Consider the following 23,764-nt stretch of genomic DNA (forward strand, 5'->3'; position numbering starts at 1 on the left):
AAGGGTGTTGTCCAGAATGCATGTAGTGCGGAAATAGCAAATGTAAAATATTTCCCCATGACAAACTGTAAGAACTTCCAGGAGGACTGAGAATGGAAAACGTTATCTTCAATTATAGTCATTACGAAGAAGGAAGTTCGTAAATCCAACTTGCGGACAAAACAATAATGTGCACACAGTTCAATGTGTTATAAACAATGTTCTGAAAATCACAGACCTGTAAGTATTTTAAACGTAGAATAACGTTTATCTACGAGCTTGCGCTAGACACAAAATGTAAGTCATATGGGGTTTGACTCTCCTGTATTGTGTATTCCAGTTTTCAGTGGTGTTCATGCTAGAGTAGCAGCTGCACCATTATCACAAATTAGAACTCGTTTGTAACATTTCAGAGGCGCAGCGGCACGCCACTGCTCACACGAATGGCAATCTCTGAGTCTTGTACACATAGGGGATAGTTGGGTAGAATCGAACATCGGGTAATATCGGACAGTGCGTTTCTTTCATCTACCTCCAGAAATGTTTTCATGAACCATAAGTTCTATATTGTTAATTATTAAATCTATATTAATAATTAATGACAGTGTTAAAATAATAATGATTACACTGCCCCTATTGATAAGAGATAATAGCCCATGACCATTAACTGGAGCTATTGGAGCAATAGTAACAATAACAGGTATAATTAAATGATTTCACCAATCGTAGTACCTGAATGACATGGTTATGTTTCTGTATGCGACATCACAGAAACGTAACCATGTCATTCAGGGACTATCATCTGGTGGTAGATGAATGAAACTTACTGTCCGATATTACCCGATGTCCGATACTACCCAACTCTCTCCTACTAGCATAACAATGGCAGGGGGATGAAGTACTGAATATAAACATAACTTCAAAAGTAACGGCATTATTGGAATAGATTGTACACAATAAAGATTTCCTATTTAACAATAATGATAAAAACAACTTAGCCCAAAACGATCCTTCGCCAAAGACAACAGAGGATACCACGCGAACAACAAAAATCAAGTAATCTAGAAGAGTTAAGAGAAGCGTTCAGAAAGGTGACGGAGAAAATGGTGACGTCATACATAGTGAACTTCAGTGGCGGTAATGTTTCAAGTGCATACTATTCGAGAAAGTGTTCGTAATCAAGGAAGACACAAATAAGAATGTAATATGTAATAAAATCTTTTATCACCACTATTATTACTATGATAACAATAAGAATAAATAATAATAATAATAATAATAATAATAATAATAATAATAATAATAATAATAATAATAAGCTATAATCAGCTTGAATCGCCAGCGTAATTGTGTGTGTGTGTGTGTGTGTGTCAAATTATGTACAATATACTTGTATACTACTCGTATTATAGGCCTACTATACTATTATATAAATATATATTATAGAACATAATAGTAAACATGATACACATTAACTGTAAATACTCTATGTATATAATATATTCGATTAATTCATTTAACGAAATCAACTCCGTTACGGTGAACAAAAACATAATATATAATTCTGAGATTACGAAATTAATATCTTCTACTGTAACTGCTAGTAAAAATTTGTTTAAGCTAAGAAAATGTTCTTCCTACGTCACATGACGTTACAGGGACAAAATAATAATAATAACAAAAACAAATATACAAATTATCAATATTTATATTTTACACAATATATACAAATAATTCGTTTATCAAAAGAAAAAAATTCCCGTTGCAGTGAACGAAAACATATTACTCTGAGGTTATGAAATGCAAATCTTTTAAGAACATCACATAAAATTTGTTTAAATTAAGAGAATGTTGTTTCTACGTCATATGACGTTACAGGGACATATTTATAATACATTACATCATTATTATTTAATAGCCCTATGCGTACCTGCTTGCAATTCTACCTTGCTTACGCATCCACGTGACGTAATAGATGTAGCTACCAGAAGAAACTGCTCGATCCGCTGTACGTTTGGGAACGAAAATGCACTGCCTGGTTGTGACTTACGACGCATAAAAACAGAGCAATCCGTTAACGTACATAGCACAGACAGGAAAGTAAAATTACCACACTTTTTCGACCCTAGCACTAGAAGGGTTTTATTTTATTCCAGGAAAAATTCGATATTGGCCTTTGAAAGAGTCTTACGTGAACTCCGGACCATTCTGGAAGTCATAATGAAGTTGTGACCTACATCCTATGTTAATTCTACACCCCCACTCGCATTAAATCAGTTCTGAGGAACGACAAATTTGTCATATTTTCAGCAGACGTACTCGCAATTACTTTGTTATTATCTGGTGTTGAATTCCATTCATGAGACATGAATATTTATGTCGCTTTTTGTGCGGGTCCGTTTAACTGTGTGCCGACACGGGTGTAGAACGCGTGTTTGGCACCTCGGCAGTTGAGTAGCCTCGCAGTGTCTGACATTACATTGACCGATGGACGGCGGGCAACGGACGCGGCAAGCTGGGTCCGGTGAAGGGCCGATCCACTGCAGAATCTTCAGCGGAGCTACAGCAAGGCTGACGTCGGTGTGCCATAGTATTGTAATACTGAGTGGCGATTTATTTCTAGTCTATACTAAATAAAATGTAAAAGGTAAATGTATCCCCGTCACACGCCATGAAGGCACTTGGGGGGGGGGGGCATGGAGGTAGAGCCTCATGCTTTACATGACGTCGGCACTAGACTCAGGTGGTGTGGTCGGCACCACGCTCTGACCGCCTTTTACCCCCGGGAAAGACCCGATACTCAATTTTATAGGAGGCTGAGTGAACCTCGGGGCCGTTCTGGAAGTTTGGCAACGAGAAAAATCCCGTCACCACTTGGGATCAACCCCAGTCTATACTAAATAGTCAATTATAGCTCATTTAACTCATACGGTATAGTTGAAAGAAGTATAATAATAATAATAATAATAATAATAATAATAATAATAATAATAATAATACTTCCATGGTGTTCACCACGATGCAAGATTTTTTGTAAAGTCGTTGATAATAGCTTTTGGTAACGGACAAAACACAGATTCCTCTTTTTCTGTCTTGTGTAGACCTAACATGATGCCTGTACACAATTCCATAACGTTAGATATTTCTCATCTATGATAAAATGCAGAAAACCCAAAATTCTCGTATTAAAATTTATTATTTATTTACTTACTTATTAATATAAATATCTAATTGTTATATATTCACTTATTTACTTATTCATTTATTTATTCACTTAATTACTTCTTTATCCATTTATTTACATATTTATTTATTTATTTATTTATTCACTTAATTACTTATTTATCTATTAACTTATTTATTCATTATTTTTCTCTATTTAGTTATTGACTTATTTATTACTTTATATAATTTATCTAATACATTTATCTATTTTTTATTTATTTACTTATTTATTTATTTGCTTACTCATTCATTTATTTATATCGTCATTTATTTATGCAGTTATTCATTCGTGTATATATTTTACTAACTTAATCATTTATTTAGTTATTTAATTTATTTATTTTTAATTTATTTATTTATTTATTGACTAATTCATTTATTCATTTACTGATTCAGTTATGCATTCATTTATTTATTTATTTTAGTTAAATAATTATGTATTTATTCACTCCAATTATTAATTTATTCATTTATTTATTCATTTTTCATTCAGTTGTTCATTTAGTTGCATTAATGCACTAACCAACAGCGAGTATCCAATAATAGGTTAGCTTGTGGAGAATAATAATAATAATAATAATAATAATAATAATAATAATAATAATAATACATTACTAAATAATTCACAATTAGCTATACAAATTCTAAATTTGTAATGGAAAGATTATATTTGCCACATAATTTAGCAGTTTTAATGCATATGAAGACTGAGGAAAGAGATTTAGAATTTTTGTTGTAGATAAATTTGTGACTCCTCGTACCTTACATTGAAACATGTCAAGTAACATTGTTGTTGAAAGATACAGGTTTGTGAGATTGCAAGATATGATCACTTAATCACAAAACTGATATGACCTAACATTGTAGCAAAAGTTGAATCAATATCTTAGAACTTGCGCAAGCCGAGAAACCGGGTTTAACAATGGTAGATTTCCAATTAAAATGTACAAAAACCCAGCAATCTGACTTACACTGAGACTTATTCCAGATGTAATCTAGCCTTAGCTAGCCTGATGTAAACTACTCTAGCCTAATCTAATGGAAAAAAAGAACTGAGTTTAGCTATCTTTTAGTACCTCGAACAAGAATTCATAGTTCTCCGACACGTACCTTGCGTGCAATAACAGGAACACATGTACAGGTACACATATCTGAACTGGATATGACAGTACACGCTAAACAGTCAGTGCATCTCAGATAAAATCAAAACAGATGTTCAATTGAATGTACCGGCTTCATGTACCGCAAGATAAGGTTCATGGGGAAGGTTATGGACCTTGGGATGCCATAACAGCAGGATAAACAAGGTACGGAGAATTTACAGGCATAATAAGAATTATAATTCTTTGCCATCATCAATTCATACAGACTCGATTGATGTTAATATCTTTGAAATAGGACAAGGATCGTAAATAATGCATTTCGCATCCAATTCAGTATTTATGTTACGCGAGCTTGATAAGCATTAAATCCCCATTAATTGGAGTTTTATATGGACTGAAGAAGAAAGTTGCAAAAAAAAAAAAACTCATATATGATATATTCCTGCTTATATTTCTAAGAATAATATGGAAACCAAACAATAAAAGTTGTCAAGACACAGAAGCATACATTGTAGTATTACTACACAAACTTACAGTTACACTCATCTAGTAATTACATTCAACCGCATGTAAAATAAGTATGTTAGAGTTCTTTCCAGATGAAATTCTATTCCGTCAAGAAAGCTATTTTTGTTTTTCATATTATATTAAAGGCTGGTATGGAGGTGGTGGGACAAATCCTGCCACACTCGCATCATTCACAGGACTTCGAAATACTTAGATCGCGTCAGCTAGAACCGACCCGCAAATTTTTCCTGGAGCCTTCTCATTCGGGAACAGAGTTCTTTTATACGTTGTAAATTTACAACACGGTCCTTACAACTTTACGGTTCTCCAAAAATTCTAGGAATACTTATCTCGTCATGTAAAACTACGGCACTACTCTACACCTATACCTAAATTCGCTTGAACGGCATAATTTTAACGTAAATGATATACACTATCTACCAAAAAGTAATTGGGCACTGTTTTTGCCCCTTTGGAACCTCGTGGTACCACCTCTTGTTGCCATAACAGCAGCCACCCTGTTAGTCTTGCTCTCCACTAATTTGTGTAGGATATCCACTGGAATGCGTCGCCATTCCTCTTGCAACATGGCACTCAGTTGGACAATTGAAGTTGGCCCCATGCTTCGGCGGCTACTATGCAGTTGTATGCAGACAACAATGTTCACCGGTTGGACTGGCCTGCACGGAGTCCTGATCTCAATCCCATTGAGCACCTTTGGGAACTATTGGACCGGCGATTGAGGTCTCGGTAGATGCGGCCAACTTTCATTGCCCAACTGAGTGCCATGTTGCAAGACGAATGGCGACGCATTCCAGTGGATATCCTACACAAACTAGTGGAGAGCATGCCTGACAGGATGGCTGCTGTTATAGCAACAAGAGGTAGTACTACGAGGTTCTAAAGGGACAAAAACAGTACCCAAATACTTTTTGTTACATAGTGTATTCACAATCCAAATTCTTCATAATGAAAATGACATTTAGACTTTACCCTTAACTATTAAGCAACTTTGAAGAAACAGAAAGAGAAGTAGAAAAAATCTCTCAAATAAATATATGATTAAAAAATAATAGGAAACTTAATTTTTTCATGGATCCGATAATAATATGCTATTTTGGAAATTAGACACTCGACTTTTCCAACAGATTTTTTTTTATCTGTAACGTCTAGGTGCACAGAACTACATTAACAAAAGGAAAAGAAATGATTTGGAGGAACGAAAGTTCCATTGGTATCATTCGACTATGACCGCCACGGAAATGCTCACATCATATGCAATAAACTGAACAACGTGAACGAGTCCAATCCTATACGCAAAGGGAGTCCGGATATACAACGTGAACCGTAAGTAATGTCATTAATGTCAGAAGGTTACTCTTTGAGATATTTCTAACAAAAAAGTTTAATACAATTTTGCTCATTTTTTTCGTCCTTTTGCAGACAAAAATTGTTTTATATGAAACATTTAATGGCGTGGCTTGGGAAAGTCATTGATTTAATTCCCAATATCCTCAGTCAATTTAAGTGAGCACTGTATTATGATAATAAATTATGAAATAATTTTAATTTTGTCCTTCATATGTGCTGAAATTTTATCCCAACAAATGTAACATTGTAAAATTCCTTTGCAGAACGAAAACTTAATTTGTTCCGAACAAATCTCTGCACATTTAAAGGACAAAACTAAAATTCTTTCAATCATTCATTATGATAATACACTGCTCTCTTGAACTGACTGACCATATTGGGAATTCAAACAATGGCTTTCCCAAAATACGCTATGAAATGTTTGATATAAAACAGTTTTTATCTCGAAAAGGATGCAAAAGTGAGCGAAGTTGTATGGAACTTTTTTGTTTGAAATATCTCAAAGAATATCACAGTGAAATTAATGGCATTACTTACGGTTCACACTACATACATAAACACATTGGAAACTTCATTAAAATCCATGGGGTAGGGGTTGAAAAATATACAGTATAGTTTATACAGGGACATCATTTTATTTTTACTTCATTTTTTTTTTACCTGAGTTTTTGAATGTACTTCACTCCCACCCCTTCTACTATTGAAGTTCTAATTGTCCTCCACACAGAATCAAGACCGCACATAGTAAACAGCACTGAGTTAGTGAGTATAGTACGTTCCAGAAAAAAGTTCGCGTTTTCCAGTGACGAAAGAGCTTTCAATATTGAATCATATTTTCGCACAGGTACTGTCCGTTTGCCTACGTTGCATCCCGATTTCCCCCACTTGCTTCTGCTCGCCCCTCTGTAAAAGCTGGGCTGTCTTAGCTCTTTTCTGAAAACATTAATTTCTGTTAGGAATTGCACGTCTACGTAATATTATAGAACTGTTTAAAATAACTTAAATAAGAGGGCCTCCTTAAGTAATTAACTGTCACGTGATTTCCCCCTTTTATACGATCCTTCGGCATAATGGACGGACAGTAGACGTATGTCTGAGTAATTTTATCTGTGCGGGTCGGGCAGAAGTGAAGATTGAATTTACAGTACGTAAGGTACTCTTTTATAGAGTAGGTACAGAATTATTTCAACATGAGTTATTAGTACGAAGAACGAAACTGGCAATTGGAATTAGATGCAACAGTCTATAGTGCGATAATATGCACAAAGAACTGAAGCCTGTATCGAAATGAACGGCCACCATTTTCAAAAATGTGTTTAAATATCCATATTATGATTATTTTTCAATTTAATTTCTTTCTCTATATTGTACGCTAATGTGCTGTAGACAGTATAATATACACTGCATAATGAATACGTTCACATGGATAACTCAGTTCGTGAGTAAAAACACTTATTCTTAATACAGTACTGTACTTTGATTAAAGGAAAACCTAATGAAAATTATCAAACTCAAAATCGCGATATTTCCTAGTTTACGTAAATGGATGAACTACTTTTCTTTCCTCCTATACCCAGTAAAGTGATTTGTTTGTGTTTTATGCCAGTATCATCGAACTACAGTCGTGGAAGGAGGTAGCAAACGGTGTTTCCGGTTCTCTAAAGGTATAGCTAGGTTAATATTAAAAATGTTAGTAAAAATAAAATGATGTCCCTGTATAATGTTTAATAATGTTTTTCAGTTGGGCTTAGACATAGCCACAAAACAGATACATGTATAATACTTGCGGAACTACGCAGGAGAATATTAATACAAACTTGGCATTAACTCACATACAGATGGATAAATAAATAAACAACATTTACAGATATTCTAACGAATTTATGTATACTATACCAGTTATTGTTTGTAGTTCAAAACAGTTCCTTACTTGACATCTTAATAGTACATTCTGTTTTAATACATTATTATTTTATTGTTATTATTATCATCATCATTGAACGACTGACTGTTATTCATAGTTTATATCATTCTGTTCATTAGACAAACTTTAGTCTTACAGCAAATTGTATTTAGCCTATGTATCCTAATCCCCTGACCACAATATCTGGTACGTAAAACTATAGACTTTACACGTAATTATAGGGATTTCCTCATGTCCTCTGTCAATTGTTTTTTAATATTAGCAATCATTTGTTAATGCAACGAGTATGCTTACAACAGTCGAGTTTAATGACAAAATAGTGAACTATTAGGTAGTAGACGGCTTATAATTCGATTAGCAAGTTCGTCCGCTATTAACTATCCGATTTCTGGCCAAAGAAGGAAGGAGTTTTTAAGTAACCTACGTCAATTCATTAATTGAGGAATGACCATGAGAACAAAATGTCTGCTAGACTATAGCAGAAACGTATGTACATTTGTGCGCTTTTCTATTATTATTATTATTATTATTATTATTATTATTATTATTATTATTATTATTATTAATATTCGGTTGAGAAGCTTTTGTCAACTAGTCTGCTGTCAAAAAATCTGAAAGTTAGAAAATTTATAAAACAGTTATATTACCGGTTATGTATGGTTGTGAAACTTGGACTCTCACTTTGAGAGAAGAACGGAGATTAAGGGTGTTTGAGAATAAGGTTTTTAGGAAAATATTTGGGGCTAAGAGGGATGAAGTTACAGGAGAATGAAGAAAGTTACACAACACAGAACTGCATGCATTGTATTCTTCACCTGACATAATTAGGAACATTAAATCCAGACGTTTGAGATGGGCGAGGCATGTAGCACGTATGGGCGAATCCAGAAATGCATACAGAGTATTAGTTGGGAGGCCGGAGGGAAAGACTTTTGGAGAGGCCGAGACGTAGATGGGAGGATAATATTAAAATGGGTTTGAGGGAGGTAGGATATGATGGTAGGGACTGGATTAATCTTGCTCAGGATAAGGACCGATGCGGGCTTATGTGAGGGCGGCAATGTACCTCCGGGTTCCTTAAACGCCATATGTAAGTAATTATTATTATGTTCGCTCATACTCCAATGACGCGAGAAACAGCTGAAGAAACCTGAACAAAGTTATACAGCTTATACTTTTACCAGTCACAGAAAGATGCTCCGAGTGTAGGATTCTGCAGTGAAAGAAAGTGCAGATGGGCTGCGAGCAGAAGTAAGGCCCCCCTCCGAAGCGAACAAGAAGGCCCATGACATACCATCCCAGCGGGGTGCACTCTGTTCAACAATACTCACCCCGACACAACACGCACGTGGTCAAGGGGTGCAGTAGCTACGGGGGTTGTCCGTCGGCCGCATTGTGATTGATAACGAACAAGGAAGGAGTCATTAGATTCTACAAGTTGCAATATCGTCACTACGGTTGATCGTTTGCGAGGCTGTGCTGTCATTCGACGTACTGAAAAACAAGCATCAGGCTCGCACATAAATCATTTTACCAACCATGTGATGAGTTCCTGCAGGCCGTCTCCGCTCACATGTGAGAGAACGCGATACGCAGCCCGCTAGCCCGCTCTCTTACTCCCACTCATCAACTCAGGCACACACTCTCAGTCACTCACCACTCAGTCACGCGTACACTCATCCGTTTACTCACGACACTCTCACTCACACTGTACGCAGTCAATTCATCCAGCCACTCTCATGCAATCACGAACACGGCCGTTTCTTTAACCACTCGTATATCTAGTCATACACTGATACACGTTACTGAACCAGGTTATGTACTGTACTAGCAGGACGAATAGAAGAAATAGTGTACACACTCTGTGAGTTTACACGGATTCGCCGCAATGCGGCGCTGTTACTGCTAAGCGCCAGAGTCCGTGAATATGCACAGACTCTGCTAGGTATTCACAGGACTTGTTACGCTGAAAGCAGTCCTTTTTAAAAGCAAATTTCTTCCATTTAACCCGGCTATTCGTAACTTAAGAAATACCTTTATAGTCTCTTATTCATAATTAATAGTCTTCTATCAGGTATTACTATTATGAACGTTCGTAACAGAAAATACAATGGAATCTGAAACGTTGTGAAAGCAATTATACGTTCAGTTTTTAAATAATCTTTTCGTAACAAGATGCGAATTCAGGGACAGAAAAACCTACGAAATGCTAGTAAATAAAGAGTTGACTGATATTTTACGTGCCTATAAATGAATTACTCACCACGATTAGTTGCCTGCTACCTTTGAGAGTTTGCGAGATCACTTGACGCATTTACGAGCTTGTAAAAGTCTTCGGATTTACTTTGTGCTGAAGAAGAATCGGCACTTGAAATAGTGGTAGACTAATTTCGGAATAATATCGATGATGTGTTCTCTGCAACAACCTGCTCCCGAAGACTGGATCGAAAGAGCGTCAAGATAGATCTCATCCCACATTGCACTTGCTGAGCTAATCTTTTCTTTAATTTTCAATTCCGTTTGAATAAGTACGTCATATACAGCTTGGGAGGGATGGTTTAAAAAACTGACGTTCCTACTTGATCGGTAGTCTTTGATTTGGGTGAGAGCTGCACAATGTTTAGACCTATTACATTCCTGTAATAGGTCTAAACATTGTGCAGGTAATTACGCGAGAAATATATTTTCGAGGTATCTGACTTCAGACAACAGATGGATCGTAGCGATCGAAGCGCCACTAGTTGCCAGGTCCGCCACCGACAATGGGAAAGCATAGAAGTGCGTACACTATTTCTCTTATTCGTCCTGGTACTAGAAAGCGTTGAGCCACTCAAGCACGTAAGGGCTGGGAAACAGTCAATCTCAGATCGCTTAGCTTCTTCCGCTACACTTGCTGTTGCATGGGTACAGCTCGTGCATTTTGTCAAGACACTCCCCCACTCTTCCTACAGAGCTGCGCACGAGATCGGATGAGTCTACTATAGGAGAATGGGTTAGTTTTTGCCTTGAACTCGGTAGACACACGCCCGACCTTCCCTTCTACTCCTACCCCCTATACAGAAACGTGTCCACGCCTGTGGAGTAACGGCTAGCGCGTCTGGCCGCGAAACCAGGTGGCCCGGGTTCGATTCCCGGTCGGGGCAAGTTACCAGGTTGAGGTTTTTTCCGGGGTTTTCCCTCAACCCAATATGAGCAAATGCTGGGTAACTTTCGGTGCTGGACCCCGGACTCATTTCACCGGCATTATCACCTTCATCTCATTCAGACGCTAAATAACTAAAGATGTTGATAAAGCGTCGTAAAATAACCTACTTAACCTAACCTACACAAACGTTGCTCCCGTACTGCACATCGCGAGTGTCTTGACAAAATGCATGAGCTGTACTCATATACCGACTCCACTGTTTACTATACAAGTTTGCCGCTTCTGGACGTACGCTCTCACAAGCATTCTGATGAGGGCAGATAAAAAAAGTTATTATTTTTCTTCCACCGTGAAAATAATGTCAAAAGAAGTACTTATACAAATTTTGGCCACTCGACCGTACTTAAGAGGGCCGTAAAAAAATAAGTTCGCCAGGGGCCGTTAACAGAATGAAAATACATTTTCATTAGAAAAATTTATTGAAACAGACACAGCAATAAGATAATAAAATTGTTGAACAATTTTTCAACATATTCCCCATCGGAAATGAGACATTTTCCATACCATGGGATCGACAGAGAGGTGCAGACGGCTTGTAAATGCTGATTCCAATCTCAGACGGCTGACTTTTACGACACAAGGATGCAAAAATTGATCCCATGGTATGAGAAATGTCTCTATATCAGTGGGAGATATGTTTACAAATAGCACAGCAATTGCTGTATCTGTTTCACTAAATCTTCCCATGCAATTGTTCTTTTTTTTTTCTGTAAACGGTCCCAGGAAAAATCACTCTCTGGACGGCCTCGTAATTGCAGTCGATTGGCCAAAATTTGTATAAGTACTTCTTTTGACATTATTAACATGGTGGAAGAAAAAATTTATCTTTTTTATCTGCCCCCATCATAATATTTGCTTGTGAGCCACTCATCAAATCACACACATAGGGTAAAGGTTGGTAATATTATGATACTAATAATATTATGTTAGTTCTTTTAGAGAATTCTTTACAATTTTACTCAGCGAGAGGAAGATCGGTTTTTTGCGTCAACGTATTAAGGAAATGTTCGTGGACAAGTTTATGCATACAGTAAAACCGGCCCTTCTCTCACTCAGTAAAATTGTAAAAAAAAATCCCAAAGAGAACTATCATAATATTATTAGTATCACAATATTACCAACCTTACCCTATTCAGCCAATCACGCACGCACTCATAAATTCATGCACACACACCCAGCCACTCATGCACGCATTCAGCAATTTATGCACGCACGCACACATCCAGCCACTCGTGAAATCAATCAGAAATTAATACACGCACACATGCAGCCACTCATGCACGCATTGCCTAATCCAAGCAAGCACACAGTCAATCATGCACGCGTTCAACAATCTAAGCACGCACTAATGACCCACTCATACGCGCATTCAGCAATTCATGGACGCAATCAGCCACTCTTGCATGCATTCAGTAATTCATGTACGAACTGTGCCACTCATATACGCATTTAACAATTCATACACGCACGCACTCATTAATTCATGCACGCATTCAGAAATTCTTACACGCACGCACTAAGTTACCCATGCACGCATTCAGATATTCATGCACGCACTGAGCTAGGTATCCGTGTACGCATTCAGCAATTCACATGCAAGCATTCTGTAACACAAGTCACTCCGGCACACAAGCATTCAGCCAGTTAAACACGCACGCAACCAGTCACTCAAACACGTACGCACTCAGCTACTCATTGACAAATAATTTAACCACTCAAGCACGTATCCCATCCGTCACGCATGCGCAAATTCTCTTATACTCGATTTACACTATATTGTACACTGCTATTAAATACACACACATTCTTCTCTTCTTTATAAATACAACATTCCGAGGGAAGTAATTCTGCGGGATCAATCAGAAAATGATACAGATTTTTTTCATGCTTTAAACAAGTGATTCATATGAGTAAGGAGACTTAAGGCTGGTTCACAATAAACCAGGAACGGAAACGATAACGAGAATGAGAACGGAAATAATATTCAAATAAATAGCCTATATTTAAACAATATTTCCGTTCTCGTTCTCGTTTTCTGTTTCAGGTTTATTGTGAACCAGCCTTAACTGGCTGGACGGATGGGGCGTATCTGGTTAGATGGTGTGTATGTATGTATGTATGTATGTATGTATGTATGCATGTATGTATGTATGTATGTATGTATGTATGTATGTATGTATAGTGCGGGTCAGCTTACTTCATACCCTAAGGGTGAAACCTAACCATTTTCCCCCCATTACTACATATGCTAGTGGATTGTGGTGACTTTCTAGTTTGCAAGTTGAATTTTCTTTTGCCAACTTCGTTTCGAATTTCGATACTGACAAATACTACAAATGGTAGTGATTTAGTAATTGGCTTGTTTGGCAGCTGAGACAAATATCGACAATATTTGTAGGTACTGGAGTTCCCTGAAAATAAAATTGTACTAGATTTCTGAGCCAGTTACTGGAAGCTAGTGAAATTTGAACATACTAATAATTAATTAATATCAGTATTAATATTAATACATATTTTATGTGTTGGGTTGTGGTTACAATTCAAAACTATAATTAGGTAAGTTTTCGGAGTTAGTACTAATAATTTCATGTGGTCAAACAAAATACGTTTTTTAGGTTAGGTCTCGTGAGTCAATTGTTTAGTCAAACCAATTAATTTCGTATTGCCAGACAAAATACTTGACATGTTGATCCCTTTCTCGTATAGAATGCCTAGAAAATATGTTACAAATTATTGAATTATTTAGAATAACCTTTCAACATAAAGTACTGCAAGAAAATAAGTCATTTAGTGCGTAGGATCGTGTGACATCTGGTCCTCTGGTCCTCTATTATTTTAATAGCAATAAATGACCTTCCAGAATTCATTAAAGCAATAACAATTATGTACGCAGATGACACTACTTTCCTATGTACTTCCTCTGCTTTAAATCAATTACATTCTCTCAACAACGACACTCTATCACAGATGGCTTTATGGTTTGAATCTAATGGTTTCTTGCTTAATCAAGAAAAAAACTATCAACATAACTTTCAGCCTAAATTACCTAATAAATAAGGACAACAGACTCAATTACACAAAATTTCTAGGACTTTTTATAGACTCCAGTTTAACATGGCATAAGCACATCGAATACATATGCACAAAGCTATCAGGAGTTTTATATTTGTTAAAGAAATTAACGACTTGCGTTTCTCAAAATTATTTAAGATGTGCCTACTTTTCTTTTTTTCAGTCGATAATCCGATATGCCCTAATTTTCTGGGGAAATGGAAACAAAATTGGAAGCGTCTTGATTTTACAAAAGAAAGCCATTAGAATTTTATGTAAAGCAAACTATCTGGAACATTGTCGGCCACTTTTCAGACAATCACGGATTTTAACAATCATAAATTTGTATATATATGATCTAGTACTTTACACTCGACAAAATATCGACAATTACTCATTAGTGGCCAATATACATGATCATGAAATTAGAAATAGTGAAGAAATTAATATTCCATATTGCAGATTACACAAGAGCAACACAAACTTTATAATTATGGGGATGAAATTACATAATAAGCTCCCAAGTCAATATTATAAATTACTAATCAATAGCTTCAAAACTAGATTTTACAATTGATTATTAAATAATCCTTTTTATTCTGTTGCTGAGTTTTTCAACGCAAATTTGTATGAAATTGTATTTTAATAAATAAGTTTAATTGCAATTTAGTTAGTTTTCTTTAATTTAAAAGTTTCAAATTAGTTCATGTTTTCGTTGTATTACTTAAATTTTACTGTTTCTATTATTAATGTTTTATAAAATGTATTTAAATGTTTTTCAATGTATTCTGACGAATTGAATTGAATTGACTTGAACAGTTGGCAACACTGACAAAACGGCAATATTTGCTGTTTAGGAACTGTTCTTATGTGACCCTCACTATATGTATGAAGAGTGTGTTTTAAAGAGAGAGGGTGCTCTATGAAATCACAACTGGAGAGTCTTACCTATCTATACCTGCCAGATATTGATACTAAATATTTTCATGATTTTACATATTTTGGTACATATTCAGTTTATTTTTCTTACATAAATATGTACATATTTCACACCTTGATATTACATAAAAATCCGGTCCCTACATATGAGTAAGGGGACTAACTAGCTAGACGGAGAGGCGTATCTGGTTAGATGGTGTATGTATGTATGTATGTGAGAGAGAGGGGGGGAGAGAGAGAGGGGGGGTTGAAAGGACAGTTGGACAGGAGGCTGAATAAATAATATAGGAAAGAGAATTCTTATTTGCTTGTTATAATATGACTTCGTACGAGGCACAAAATGGGTTAGCCAACGATATTTATCTCAATGCAACACTACAGTCGTCCAGAAATAGCATTAACATTCTAAATTAGCGCTAACTGCAGTCGCCGCGGGGTGTACATGCTTACAAATATTTTATAACTTTCTCTAAAGTCAACAGTAAAAAAAAAGAAACAACAATTGTTTTACATTAGTCTGATTTATGCATGTAATTATAACATTAACAGTGTATAAACAACCTGGAATCAATCATAATATCACGTGCTTTCAGAATACTGGAGCAAGGTTTCGGAATCACCGAAATGTAGTTCTGGAGCAGATGAACTTCACAGCGGGAGCATAAGCCTGCAACTAAGAGAGGCTGCCACTCCTTCTCGAGGGGGGGGGGGAGAGAGAAAAGGTGGGGGAGACAAGAATACCTCCCGTTTAAAACTCTTAATTCATTGTAGATCGTTCAACTCGGTCTTTCTAAGGAAAGCGACATTTGTATACAGACTACTTAGGACTCTTGGCTTCAATCAGCATTGAGCGGATCAAGTCTGCAAACTCATTTTGTTGTATAGAATCTCACAAGAGGAAGTGTAAGAGCCTTCCACCTCATCTTTTTACTTTATTTTCTTCCTATTTTATATTATAGAAATACAACTTAGTGAACATTCAAATACAATCAAGAAACAGATCTTGCTGTTTGTAATGTCGTCTTTGGTACTCTTCTTTTTATATTCTTCTCCTCGATATGAAGAGACAATAGTTAAAATGTTTTCCCGTCATGCTCTGCGGGGGGGCAGGCACGACATCTATCTCAGACACCTCCCACAAACACGAAAGTATGGACGCTGGTGGCAAGATGCACTCCCGATACTTGCATTGCGGCGTTGATTCGATTTGTACCCACAGCTAATGGTGATGACGTCACCGATATTTTCGGCAATGTTATCCCTTCGTCTTGTTTATAGCTAGAGCCTGATTTTCAAGGCTTTAACCTACTTTTATATCTGCTTGCTATTTCTAAAATTGTCACTGCATGTTCCCATTAGAACACTAATTATGTGAATCTTACTGAATATATACAGTCAAAGGGAAATTTAAAGCCTAAAAGGGTAAATTTCTACCTATGTTGCAACCAGGGGTGTAATTCCACCATTAAACTTTTCAACATTTTACTTTACAGTTTGCACTTTTTTTTTTAATATTTTGCAAAATGAAAAAGTGAAAAGGAAATGTAAAGGATATTGTTTAAATATTTCATTACTAGTACTTTTGTTCCTACATTACAAAACTTTTAAAAGTGCAAAGTCATATGCTGAAAAGTGAAAGAAAGTTTTGCAAAGAACCAATTCTCGCTATCATTAAGATTAAATTCATTATATTCATAATAAAAATAATCCGTAGCGCTACAGCCCGTGAAGGGCCTAGACCGACCAGCCGGCTACTGGCCTCAAGCCCACATGTCGAAGCAGAGGTGGACGATCATCCAACCTGAATGGAGGTATCGTGTGGTTAGCACGATGATCCCCCCAGCCGTTATAGCTGGCATTCGCAACCGGATTTCGCTACCTATCGTAGCTCCCAAGTGCATCACGATGCTGGGTAGGCACCGGTCCCATACACTGGCCGAAATTTCATGAGAAAATTTCTTCCCCCATGAGGACTCGAACCAGCGCGCATTCCGTAACGCGAGTCCTAGGCAGGATGCCTTAGACCGCGACGCTACGGCGCGGGACTCCATTATATTCAGTATATTTTTTATTTTGTATTCAAAATAATTTAGAGCAGAAATATGATAAGAGGAGAAAATGTACCATTAAGTAATTCAAGTGACAAAGAACTCCTTCCCACAAAAAAAAGAGTATATACAGTAAAAACAAGATAAGTTTCAAAACCTATGTTTGTCTCAATTCTGTAAATGTTTTCGAAATACGTCAATTCAAGCTGGTTGTGTTCTTGAAAGAATTGGGCTTATTCTAGAACCAAAATCAAGAATTTTACAATTGAATTATAAATTACTAAATGTGAGTCACACAAAAATTCTCAAACAATATCTAAATTCTAAAATCAAATTACACAATACTATCGCGAACATCTGGTTTAATCGGGAATGTTTAGAAAATAAAGTAATACCAAAATACGCTCAGATCAAAATTAAACATGAATTGTAAATTACTAACTGTGAGCCACACAAAAATTCTCAAACAATTTCTAAATTCTAGAATCAAATTACACAATACTATCGCGCACATCTGGTTTAATCGGAAATGTTTAGAAAATAAATTAATACCAAAATACATTCAGATCAAAATTAAAATTGAATTGTAAATTACTAACTGTGAGCCACACAAAAATTCTCAAACAATTTCTAAATTCTAAAATCAAATTACACAATACTATCGCGAACATCTGGTTTAATCGGAAATGTTTAGAAAATGAAGTAATACCAAAATAAGCTCAGATCAAAATTAAAACATTTTGTTAAGCTATAAAGATTGATTAATTCAAAATAACCATATAAGTAAGAGCAAAATCAAGAAGTTTACCTCTTTCATCTAAAAACAATATTATTACTCACATGTCTTCATTAGCTAGGAAATTAAGCTCAACAGCATGGACAACAGGTATAAACAACTGTGGCAATTCAATGCTGCTTGACTTTGGGACTTCGGGAGTCATCAATATCGAGTCTCGGAACACTCACAACAAGTCTTTACGTCAAGGACGCGACGTAATACAACATTGTCGTGCGGGTTTTCGGCTTTGCAGGTGCTGTTAGTCTTGCTTTCTCGATCGTTGTTAATCTCTAGTATATACTTTTGTATCATAAAAGCAACTTGGACATCTTGGAAAAATTACATATGCAACCAATTTTTTAATTTATCCAAAACTACAGTTTGAATTTGATAAAGCACATAGGGAGGGTGGAAGAACAATCAACTCGATACATAATATTAAGGTAATTAATTAAAGACCCGCTCCTATGGTAAAGCATATTAAAAAAAGAAGCGAAATCAAAGACAAAAGTACTCAACCACGAGCAGTTATTCTCACCACCAATAAAGTTAACTCGACAAACTGAAACGCCTCGGACAGCGCGAAACTTACGATAATGCCCATATATCTTGAATTCAGATAACCAACGCAATCAATATTTCAGGTTTAACTTCTCAAAGATGGACGCAAAAATAGCGGAACATTTTCAGTGGCTGTCCAGGGATAAAACCAGAAAACATACATTGTAAAACTCTTCTAGAGTTCGAGATATGAAAACCGGAATGACTTTTAGGTGCGCGAGTTGGACGGGTATGTAACGTAGCGGATCCATAAAACTCTGTCCACGGAAATATTACATCTCTTTATGAAGATACAGTGAACTTTTGAGAGGTGGCTCCAGAAAACGAACGCGTGATGATACCGCTGTATTTAGTTGGAAATCTGGGCAATAAACCCGTAATGAGTATTGCAGCCATTTCCGTTGGGCGATGCAACACCTCTCCTCTCCAACAAATCGTGTGGGATTCCTGCAACACATTGTAATTTTGGCACATCGGTAATGCCGACTTTTGGTGGAATTGATAACTGCTTAACAACCGTGGAATACGATGAATACAGGAGCTCAAGGTCAATAATAATAATACTAATAATAATAATAATAATAATAATAATAATAATAATAATAATAATAATAATAATAATAATAATAATCTCTGATTGAGGTTCTGGCCGATATATACAGTAGTGGCAAATAAACCGGACCGACCCTTGTAGCTGATTTCAGAGCCTTGTTCACTCCAGAGCACGATAGACTGGTAAGACTTTCGTGGTTCAAATCCTGCCTGAGAAGGAAACATTTTTTTGTTCCTTATTCAAATTTATTTCCAATACTTTTCGATTGCAGCGATATTTTACTACTTAATTAACTTATTATTCCAAGAACATGAATTTTACCAGGAATCGAAAAGTACTGGAAATAAATTTGAATAAGGAACAAAAAATAGTTTCCTTCCCAAGCAGGATTCGAACCACGAAAGTCTTAGTTATCAGTATATCGTGCTCTGGAGTGAACAAGGCTCTGAATTCAGCTACAAGGGTGGGTCCGGTTTGTTTTGCCACTACTGCACGTCTATTATCAGGCAGTACGTCTAACTTGACGATATGCGTCAGAGGAAAAACAATTGCTTGTATTCATCTGAAGTCTGATTAATGTAATGTGTAGCTAATCGGTGATGTGTACAATGAAGGGGAAAATGAACGGGCCAGTCTACCCCATTATCTTCTGGCCTAGTTGCCTCATAAGTGGTGTCATGTTGCTATCACTTCTCAGGTTCAGACCTGTCTTCGAACAACTGACTAAACATTTAAGCAACAACAATTATTATTATTATTATTATTATTATTATTATTATCATCATCATCATCATCACACCATCAAACTACCCTACAGGTTAGGCTTTCTGGAACGTTTCGGTTTCATAAAGTTTTTTTTTTTTCTTCTTCTTCTTTTTTTTCCGATTTTAATATTGTCTTCAGCGCTTAATAGTTCTGCCAGAATTTCGTTACATTGTATATTTGTAATGATAATCCAAATGGTTGCATTCTAAGCATACGTAAAAACAAATTCTGTCTCAATATTGTGCTACATTTTATTCGTCTTCTAGTTCGTTTCATATGTCTTCAGTTCTTTTGCAATCAAACTAGAAGGAAGAAATTCCGAAGAAAAATCATGGTTCTCCAAGTTGGGGGTCGTACGGTAGGCTGGTTCCTGCTCACATAAAAAAGTCTTACTCGTTAGCTCCATGAAATAAATAACAGGATTTAATAATAATAATAATAATAATAATAATAATAATAATAATAATAATAGTCATAAGGATAATAACTAATGAATAATAATAAATAATAATCGTCTAAATTCATAAAGGATGATGATGATGATGATGATGATGACAACGATGATAAGATAACAGTAAAATAATATCACAGGGAGAATTTTGAGGTGTGATTTTTGGCTATAGTATTATAGGCCTACTTCAATTTATAATCAATCTCGATTATTATTATTATTATTATTATTATTATTATTATTATTATTATTATTATTATTATTATTATTATTATTATTATTATTACCAGGGTTAGAATCCGGGATACTTTAGACTTGACTATAGAGTTCCTTGAACATAGTAGACAGACATACTGTGAATGTAAACAACGACGTCAATGTGCTGCGTTTTATTCTACTGTTAATAGTACAATCTAGTGACGGTGGAAAATGAAGTAGGATTCATATCTTACAAGTATTCATGTCCCTCGGTGACGTTGAAGGCGTTAGCGTTACAATGAACAACCATGTACATTCTTGCAACTAGTTCGAAAAAAACTATTCACTGTGAATTGAAAATCCACTGTGATAGCCTGAGTTCGTTTAGTAAGGAGAGACGGCAGAATACTGTACCCCTGATCACGAACCGGATTATACACTAACGCACAGGTAAACAAAACTCAACGCGCCACCTCACTCCATCTGTACTCCGTTGCATTGTAACTTCACTTCATTCTTAAGTTGTCTCGAATTCTAAGCATTATTATTATTATTATTATTATTATTATTATTATTATTATTTTAGCAGTAGAAATTCCTTTCCAAAGTACAATATCACTTTAATACATTCTAAGGAAAGGAAAGAAAACAAAGATGTAATAATGAAACATATTACTGCAAACAAAAATAACTGTCATTCCCAAAGAACTACCTACAATCAACACCACCACCACCACCACCACCACCACCATTATGAATATTTGACCTTCCAACGCACATTTGGAGCTTTCAGAAAGTATGTCCCGCAGAATCAAGTTCAAAAAGTAATTGTGGAAATTGATAGTTTCAAAAACAGCGTTCTGTACTAAAATAAAATATTCATAGTTATAGATCCACTTCGGCCTTGTCTAAACCACTATATGAAAGATTATCGACTCTTAACTCTAAGCGAACACATGGTAGGGCTCCTACACCTTGGGCAACACACAAACTGGAAAAAAATGCAAGCCTTCGGCGGAATTTCACTTTACGTACACCTCGATCGACGTCTGAAACCATAGTTTAGATTTGAAGAGTTTCTTTTTAAAAGAACCATAGTCCAAAAAATGCAAATTTTAGATATTAAGCATATGGTGAGCGTATTGTGGCAGCATTTGCTGAATTAGTTGTTAGGGGAAAAATACACCATAGTCCTATGTTATAGGAGTGGAAATTTTCAGTAGTTTTTCATAAAACAACCATAGTCCAATGACTTTTTGTGAGAAAAAAGTCATTGTCTAGTTAGAACGATAGTAAATATTACAAATACAAATACCTCATTCATACCATCTTGAAATATGTATCCATACAATTTAAACTGTAGTAGATTGACAGTACCGCTTATGTACGCGGTAAAAGCCATCTCAGAGAAGAATACTTAAGCACGTGAAATGTTGTATTAGTTATGGAGTCATCTTTAGGTGCAGAAGTAACCCCATGGAAGAAATGTAGGCAACGAAAGGAAAAGAAACAGGATATAATAAAGAAAAAGAAGATTAAAGGAGAAGCACACTTCAGCCACAACAGAGTATTATTTTCTTAAAACAACCATTGTCCAGAGTTACCAGCATTTACACATGTATTTCTATGAGGCAATTTAATTTATTTATTTATTTATTTATTTTGCTAATAATTGTAACATAAAATATAAATAAACAGAAAAACTTTAGCTCGCCCCTGAAAGAGTAGAACTTTTACTCAGAGACGGATTCCTGAATTTATATTAAGAAGTAGGCCTATATAATACAATTTCTTATGTCTACTAAGCAATAAGAATATATAAATTTAAATTTACAATTTTTCAATTTTTATAAAATTCATGCATAACTTTTTTAATTTAATACTGGAACTATTAGAATTGACAAGATTAGGATATTTAAATATAAATTTGTTATATATTCTTGGGCCTAAATTACTACTATGATTAAATACTGTAGCAGTGTTGCATTTTGGTTCAAACAATCTTAAAGAATTCATACCTTTCGCTTCATAACTATGCGAACACAATTCAAAATTATTTCGATTCATATGTATGAATTTTATTAATACAATATAATTAATGTCTTTTTTTAAGAATATTAAAGTCTAAAAACTATTTTTGAGATGAAAAATCAATAGGTTTATGAACACATATTTTAATTTTTCCTTCTGTAAAAAATAAAGTGGATTAAAATTGGATTTAAATAAGCTACCCCATTTTATAATTCCATACATAATTACCGATTGAAATAAAGTTAAATACATTGTGCGTAATAAACTTATTGACAAGTAATTCCTCAACAAAACAAAATAATATATTACTTTACTATAATTTATTACAAAGGTAATTAATATGTTGGTTCCATTTGAAATGATTGTCAAAAATTATGCCTAAATACTTAACTTCAGAGGACTCCTTAATAATTGGATATTTACACTGTATAAGGCAACAATTAGAGTTATGTAATGTACTTCAGTTTTCCCAAGTTTCTAGAACACCTTAAGGGGAGAGGATGGTATTTTTGATGAAAAATGACTAAATTTTTTTAAAAATTCTTTAAAATACTCTGTGATGTGTGGATTGCCATTTTTAAACTTCCTGCATTATGGATTTTTAAATCACTCGCCCACTTTTATTGTTGTTTCCGGTAAATTAAATTTTCAAATTTTTTTTTTCTTTAAAATACCCTTTGATATGTGTGGAATGCATTGCATAACATTTTTTGGGTATTTGTGGCCTTATCGGATGTTGAGTCGTCAGTTTTAAACTTCCTGCGCTATGGATTTTTAAATCACACGCCCGCTTTCATCGGTTTCCAGCAACTTCATTTTTTTTTTTTGCTACATTGCCAGACAAAATGGATATAATTTCTGAACTATTAAAGATACATGCAAGAAATTTAGAACACACATTCTTTAGACTATAGGGAAACTTTTCTCTGTAACAGAATTTTGTTAATTGATTTCATTTTTAAAATACGTCCGTTTGTTTCCAAGAAAGGAAATCAGAAAATTTTTACTAAATTTTAATTGTTTATTTTACAAACGTAGGATTAATATCAAAATTCTGTTACAGACATTTTGTAGA

At 35.3% G+C, this 23,764-nt stretch overlaps 1 protein-coding gene across 1 annotated transcript in view; it reads right to left on the reverse strand.

Annotated features, from left to right (window-relative positions):
• The window catches only part of LOC138694888 (protein dachsous-like), a 525,878-nt gene that overhangs the window by 291,350 nt on the left and 210,764 nt on the right, over positions 1-23,764 (reverse strand). The window lies entirely within an intron of this gene.

This window comes from Periplaneta americana, chromosome 2 (assembly GCF_040183065.1).
Source record: "Periplaneta americana isolate PAMFEO1 chromosome 2, P.americana_PAMFEO1_priV1, whole genome shotgun sequence".
NCBI lineage: Eukaryota > Metazoa > Arthropoda > Insecta > Blattodea > Blattidae > Periplaneta > Periplaneta americana.